Source organism: Clupea harengus, chromosome 11, assembly GCF_900700415.2.
Source record: "Clupea harengus chromosome 11, Ch_v2.0.2, whole genome shotgun sequence".
In the NCBI taxonomy this organism is placed as follows: Eukaryota; Metazoa; Chordata; class Actinopteri; order Clupeiformes; family Clupeidae; genus Clupea; species Clupea harengus.
In genome coordinates this window covers 24,724,503-24,732,759 of record NC_045162.1, presented here as the reverse complement: position 1 = coordinate 24,732,759, position 8,257 = coordinate 24,724,503, and positions in this window count along the sequence as shown.

Sequence of the window (8,257 nt, the reverse complement as noted above, 5' to 3'; positions counted from 1 at the left end):
TTCAGTTTGTCTGCTCTGGCATTATATGGTAGTGGTGGTGGTGATGAAGATGTTGAGGGCGTGTCTGACAGTGCTAGCAGACAGCTGAACCCAGTACCCTCAGCATCTGTCAGTATCCATAGTATCTCATTATCTTGAATGTCCTGGAAGCAAAGTAGAGTTCTCAGAAGGTTTCCATCGGAAGTCATTTGTCTTGGCGGAGGTCAGTCGGTTATTCGCCTGAGAAATCTCGACTCAGAGCCCTTTGAAACAGACTGCTGTGTTATGTAATCACTGCAGCCATTCTAAAGGACTCTCCCTAATAAGACCCACTCATTCACAGATTGCTGCATTGTGAAACCGTATAAGATTCCTGGGCAGTGTTGGGTCACACTTAAGAGCTGTAGTGGTCTTTTATCAATATGTTACTGTTTATGGTCAACCTAGGTCATTTCAAAGAATGTCTGTAATCTCTTAAAGGTGCAGTCCACTATTCTAATCCCATACACTTTTTGTCAGATTCAGTGAATTGCTCCTCATGGTCCTCTAGCTGTCCTTTCAGTGTTCGCACTAAAACAAACTCTGCCGTTCCTACACAGTCCTGGCTCTGTAAATGGGAAACAAACATAGTGGTTCGGACCGAGTCATAAACAATCCCAGCCAATCAACCACTGTTTTCGCGAAACCAAATCGTGGACTGCATCTTTAAGTTTAAACCATGTATGTCTTCGACGTTGATGTCTGACTTTCTGGCTTACTGAAATGACAGTAGATGCAGCTGACAGATACATAGAGTGACATTCTGAAGACTCAGTTAAAAGGATCTTAGTGCAGTCATGACTAAGAGTAAGTCCACGCTCAGGGTGGAGACCCATGCACATTGGCATGACTCCAGATCAGAAGCAAGTCCACTGCATGTCCTCCAGTGAACAAAAGAACAAAGACGGAAGAAACACTCAGTGGATTTAAGTCAGAGTCCCCAGCGTACTTTAAAACTTACCTTGAGCAATAACTGCTAAACTGTAAGATATGCCAAAGGAAATAAGGCAGTCTGAGATCTGAGACAACTGATCACAGAACAGCTAGTGTTCAGATGAGTCGTAAATTAAATAATGACTCCAACCTGGATTTGAAATACAACCGGAAAAAAGAAGGAATTCAGGGGAAGGAGTTTGTGTGAGTTGCAGTGGAAGTACTGGAGAATGTTGGGGTTTTCCATGTAAATAGTTTGTCTCCGGAAATTTCACAGTTCATTCACAGCCTTCTGTAATTCTGAATATGGCCACAATATTTCAACTGGCAGGAGGTTTGGTATAGGATTGCTCTGATTTTGAACATGCAATGTCTTTCTTTTCTTTGTCTTTTATTTGACCATCGTCTGTTTGTACCAAATTCAGGCCTATACAGCAGTGGATTAAGCCTTAAGGCTCAGGTTGGGTTGGCAAGGGTATTTTTATACAGCAACACAGGTTTTTTTCTCCTGAATGATCTCTACAGGTTTATGGAATAATGCTCACTCTGTTGTTGTGGAAATGAGAATGTATGGTGACATTAATGTACATGAGGCGCTAATGTGTTAAATGGTATTTTACTCTGGAACCCTCCCTCCTATAGGTTAGCCCTGAACGTTCAGGGTTTTATTTGAATAAATGTGCTATTTAAAAAAGAGAACTGAATCAGTGCCTCCTTTCATTGTCAGTCACAGAATGCTTCATATGAGTGGCATCACTCAAGGTGACAACACTGAAGCTTGGACAGCCATGGGAATCTCTTTCCCCCACCACCCCATGGAAATGCTGTAGGAGCTGTGAAAAGATGGCTCTGTTCAAAAAACACATCATTATCCTGCAGCACTAAGGATGTGGCCTTGATAGTGTGCTACCTCCTGCGATAGGAAGCAGCCTGTGTGGTGATGAGGAAGCCTGTGTCATCAGAGTCAGGTCCTCCAGAGGGCTCAGGCTGGAGCTGTTGGCATGCCTCGCCTTGCTTCGGGAGCAGCCACCCCCAATGTGTTGGCAGTGCCAAGTGAGAAGGGCTCACCTAATTAAAAAGTGTGCACGAGGTGTCAACATGTTCATAACACACTTCCTGGAGAGTGGTGAGGATCTCCACATTCCGAGTATAATTTCCCACCCCGTCCCTACGGAATCTCAGCATACAACGCAGACCGCAGAGAATCCCTGTGGCTGGGATGGGGTATTTGGAACAGGGGAGAACAGGAAGAATATTTCATGATTTTCCCAACTAAAATCAAACCATATGTCAAACAATAAACATATTAATACCAAGAATAGGATATGTATTAAACATCCATGATCTAGCAGTGTCACATAGCTAATATACTGACAAAGTGTATTCAAATTATGTACGCCACAAAATTATTTCATTTAATATAACCTCAACTCTACTTTAGTGGAAAGAAGCTTTTATCACCATTTCAGAGCTAAAGTGAATTAGAAAGAAGAGAGAGATGTCTAATTTAATATGAAAGCCCTTGCCACAGTTCACAGCAGCTAATTATGCTTCTCAGACAGTGAACAGTCCCTGGCAGTCACACTCCAGATGTTATTATTTCACCCAGCCTTGACAGGAAAGCTCCTGCAGCTAATGTATGTGTCTGTACACAGCGTAGTCGTGGTGGGATTTGTGTCTTCTCACTGAATCATTAGCATAGCAGAATGTATATAGATAACACACGGATCTGTGGGGGAAAAGCTCGCAGCACAGGAAATGTCAAACATGCAAGTAACGACTCGTGTCTATAAACAAACTTGCCTGCACTTTTGTGTATGCTTTGTCTTTGTACCATGGATAGCCCTCCCCGAACACACACGATACTCCAAACAAGCTCGTGAACCGGGCTGCTCCCGTATGTAAATGTTACCATGCAAAACTTACAGATCTACATAAAAAGCTATTTGGTTTGGCATTCATCCTCAAGGCATTTGTTTTCTGACACACATGGAATAGACAGAGAAGAAAAGCAGAGTAGAGTAGAGCAGACAAACTGGTGTTTCCCATTTCTGTGAGCAGAAGACTGATGCCACTTCATCGTTTGGCACCATCCAAAAATACACAATATCCTTCATTCTACTGCCTTGAGACAGGGAGCCTCCTCATCCACAATAGGCTGTGAATTGCAGCTCGCAGCTATGTGCATTTAAGGCTTTATGACATGAAACGGAGTGTAGTACCATGTTTCCCCACACACATCAGGTCTCTATGAAGCCCCCAGCGACCTCCAACACATCTAAAAAGGACAGGATGTGAGATGCAGTAGAATGCAAATGAATGTATCACTTTAAAAACCTCCTACCCACACATTACAGAACAGGCAAAAACAAGACTGCTGTGCATGCAGACGTCTAAAAAACTGAACACCTTAGTCAAGAGCAGTACAGTGACACTGTCCCTTACAAAGAATTAAATAATCTCAGCATCCTCTTTGCTTTGTTAAAGAAAAATCCAATATTTTCTGTTTTCCTGTAAGAGGTCACACGGCAACAACACAGGCCGCCATTGGTAACAAGAAGCCTGTCTCCCTCAGACAGTCACTCTCAGACATGAGTGAAGAGAGAGAGAGCATAGAACTGGGCTGCATCTCTATAATTACACCATGTGGTCGGCACGCACTCAGTTTTTAAGACAGCGAGCTATGCGGCTCATTACAGAGTGGCCATGCTGTTCTCTGGGTTTCAATCTTGTTATGTTGAGGGCCACTGAAGTGAGCAGCACACTGCCCTTCTATCAGGGATATTTTTAGTGCTTCCGTGTGATGCAGCTACAGTACACCAACAATTTGATTTCTCTAGAAACACTTTCTCTAAGAAAGAACCCCATAGAGGTCAAAACAAGACTTGATGCTTTTGACAAGCAGACAGTGTTAGGGACTTTTAATACACGTTAGGCCTAATGCAGGAGGCGATATACAAACACATGTCTTCTTGTTTTTGTTTGTAGCCATGGTTTAGTCTTGTTTTGTTAGCAACCATTGATTATGGGGTTCACCCATGTTTTCTTATTTTTGCCTTGAACATTTTAGCAGTGGCTGAGAACACTCTTACCAAGCTTAGTTTTCGAAGTTCGCTAACTGTTTGTCCAACGCAAGGACACATATGTCTTAAATTTGAGGAACATAAAAAAAGGCATGAATATCATATCATTCAATTCAATTCAATTCAATTCAATTCAATTTTATTTATATAGCGCCATACCAATACAATTGTCTCTAGGCGCTTTACAGAGCCCAGAGCCTGAACCCCCTTAGTGCAAGCACATTGGCAACACGGGCAAGAAAAAAATAAAAATAAAAATAAAAATAAAAATTTACATCAAGTTTATTTAACAGTACGTCAAGTTCACTACTGCTGAAGTTCTTCTTCTTACAGCTTTTGTTTTGGTGCCATCTCTCCAACTCTTGGGCTTGTGCCAGAGTATTTGCATGGCACAGGGAACAACACCTTCCTTTCTTTAGTGTTTAGGGGGTGTTACCTATGCTAATAACAAAACAATCAGCCATGGGCCTCCAAAATGTCAAGTGAGATCATTCATCATTCAGCACACCAGGGTAAGAGCAGATTTGGATGGTGAAGAACATTTGGTCCATCTGGAGTAGACTTTAAAAAAAAATTCTCTTAACAGAAAATGAAGAGGAGAATATAAGAAAAATGTGAGAGAATGGTGCTGCATGAGGCCCATTGTGTAAAAGCTTATTCAGAACAATTTGGTGTTAGTAGGACTTTTCATTTTTAATCTGATTAGTCATGGCTTGCTTGTGTCTCAGATACGCAGCCTGCGCTATTCTATTGCTTGACTTCCTATAAGAACATTAGCAATTCTGTTTTTGAATCTGAAGAGGGTATGGGGTGGAGGCGGTCACTCAGAGTCTTTGAATGCACTAGAAATGTCTCTCTGAAGAAAAGAAACAGACCATTGAACAGTCTAAACTGTTTCTGTTCTTAGGCCTGCTCCTATGTGCCGTGGACACTTACCAGAGCAGTGCGCACCGCAAGGTTATCCCGTGACCCCCGCAGACATATGCAAGCACACAGACGTCTGCCGGGTCCTGTCAGGGGTGTGTTTCTGTCCTGGAGATTTGAGTCTCAGGGGGTGAGGGGGGGTGGTACATGAGGAAACAGACAGGCCTGATTAAGCCTGAGGGCCCAGGGGGAGAGCCCCTCACAGCTGCCATGTTTTGGGGCTTTTGTCCTCTCTGGCCCCCTCACAGCAGCAATCAGGGCACCAGGGAACTGCAAGAGCAAAAGGAGGAGCAGGAAGGAATAGAAGAGACACAGGCCCTGGGCAGGACACACACACACACACACACACACACACACACACACACACACACACACACACACACACACAATCTTAGATTCAGACAGACAGTATGAGGTGTCTTATACATACATGACCCTGTCTCAAACAGACATGACCCTGTCTGAGTCCTGAAGACATCCCTAGGTGTAAGACACATAGTTCTGTCTGAGTGCATGTCCGTAACAAAGCACACGTGAGAATGTGTGGACTACACGCCAGGATATTGTGCACCACATCCTCCTGTCTGGATCTAAAAGGGCCACAGATGCTGTAAGAGGTGTATGTGCGTGTCAACAACACACCTGCCTTCAGTTTTGTCAGTTGGTGTTCTTTCACAGGCAAAATAATTTCCCTCTCATTTGTATCCGGCCTGTGCCTTCGAGTAGACAGAACGAACACACGGAGTGCAAGGTTTTTGCTGACATGCTTTCTTTTTCGGGGGGCCCCCTCAGTCTTTTGCCTCGCCAGCTGGTTGTCACACTTGAGAGACAGCTTAAAACTCCCTATTGCAACAAAAAACAAGATAGACTACAAGCATTCAGGCACACTGACATGAATCTCATTTTTAAAAATGACAAAACAATAAGTGTTTACAACTGTGTGTCAAATCCGGACAAAGCACCGGCAAAGTCTTTCAGCTCACACGTGTCGGCTGAAATATGTGGACGTAAAGTCCACCTCGCTCTAGCGAGGGAGAGCCTGTCACCACCAGCTTGCGAGCACGTGTTGAGGAGATGGAGAGTTAGCAAGTGTACACAGCCTGGCAGACATTAAAAAAACAACAAAAGGGCCCTCAGCTACTAGCAAGCACGGCACTCTGACAAAACCCTTCCCCTTCTCACAGCACAGACTTACCATATAAGGCATGGAGCCAGTGAGCCGCTCTGATTTGCTGGCTGGGTAACATGGTTGGGGAGGGGGTGGGGGTAAAGAGAGGAGAGGGGAGGGGGAGGGGGGTAAAGAGAGGAGAGGGGAGGGGGTGGAGAAGGGGAGAGAGGAGGTTAATTGGTGGGAGCAGTGAGGTGTGAGCACAGGCAGAGATGGTGGGGGAACAGCAGGAGAATAGCTTGATGTACATCATTATTCATGATTCATTTGACAAAGTGAGCCACATATGGTCAATGAAGAGTCAGGGTTTAAAGCATTTACGGTGAAGTTACTCAAGACCATAAATTAAATATAAAAGAGCAAGACAACACACGTTTCTAATGTGCTTGCTGTACGGGTGGTTTTGTCTGTATGTGTGAGACAGTGAATGTCTTATCTTCAGTCTCGGATCTGTTGTTACTTTCCGCGATGGAAAACAGTAGATAGAAAAGATCAGACCCCACAGGCAACTGCTAGACAATCATACTTCTGCTTTCATACAAACAACAACTCACTCATAGAGTTGGACTGGGAAGTCAGAAAAGCATGGAGGTGTCACATCCTCTGAGGGGACAAATACAAAACATGCAAACACAGACACACACATTTCCATACTGGGATCTATTCCATGTGTGACTTGTTTGATCTTGCTGCCACATGCATGTGCTGCTACACGTGTGTGTTTGTGTGTATGAGAGTAACTGCCTGCAACCACATGTGACTGTGTGAAGAGGGCACATGTGTGTGTGTGTGTGTGTGTGTGTGTGTGTGTGTGTGTGTGTGTGTGTGTGTGTGTGTGTGTGTGTGTGTGTGTGTGTGTGTGTGTGTGTGTGTGTGTGTGTGTGTGTGCTGTGGGAGAAGTGGTGTTGCTGTTGACAGACACCTGTGATTCAGGGTGCAGGAAGGCAGTGCTATTGCTGTGTGCTGGTGCTGTTCATTTTTATAAGATTAAATGGTACAGTGGTCCCCCTCTCTCCTCTTCCACAGCAAGGGGCCTCGTTAATGAGCCTCACTAGAGTAGAAATGACCTTACATCACTCACACACACACACACACTCCTGCCTTTTCAAGCAGCTTAGGGACCTGCAGGGGCCACTCAAACCACAGAGAGGCCTCAAGAGTCAGCCCTGCCCACTGCTCAGTTTGTTGTGGCCTGCAGAAGGTCTCTGGTGTTCCATGCAAAACGCTGAACTCATTTGTTTGTTTGATCTCAGTAGATAAAGCTGGGTGATTGACAGACTAGCCAAAATCAACAGTAAATACTTTCAGCCAGATCAGTTTAGTGACACAGTCATGGCTTGTAGTCAATTCCTAACCTCCAAGGGTGTGGCATCCTTTATGCATTTATGGAATATGATTAACTATAACCAGACACAAACATTTGATGATTTGAAAAGTATGATTTTCAGTCAGCAATAAATGGATAGTTTTTTTGTTGTGATAAACAAGATGTTCCATGCGTAAGTCAGCATGTCAAGAATTTGTCTTTTTTGAAGCAGGACCATGGACTCAACATTTCAAACAGAATCAAGACAAAGAACAAGCCAAAGCCAAATACAGTCTGATTTTGTCACAATCAACAGTAAAAGCCTTCCATCCTCCTACCAAAGACCCTCTCGTCTGAGGACCCATAATACAAGTCTTTATGTCCACCGCTGTTCAGACCAGATCATAACTGGCTAGCCTGGAGCAAAAGTCCAGCACAGAGAGAAGAACGTCATGAACAGACTTCGAGGTGACCCACCCTGCCACACTGGCCATCAGAGGTCAAGCACACTGACTGAGTTGTGGTCCCGGAGTGAGTCACAGAGCTGGGGTCTGTTTCCGTCTGCAGCACCCGTCGCAGCTCAGCTGGGCAAAGGTTAGCAGATGTTACCCTCAGACACGACACGGGGGCTTTTGTGGCTCTGGAATGCGCTCAAATGCCAGGATAAGTTATGATCCCTCTGGCAGGCTTTGCCACTGAGTGAATGCTTGTGGTCTATCTGAAACATTTCTGTCGAGCTCTGGTGTGGTCTGAGCTAGCGATAGTGGCTGCATCACCTTTGAGTGAGCCTTGTTGCCAGTTGTAAATCAGTAAGCCCCGTCTTTG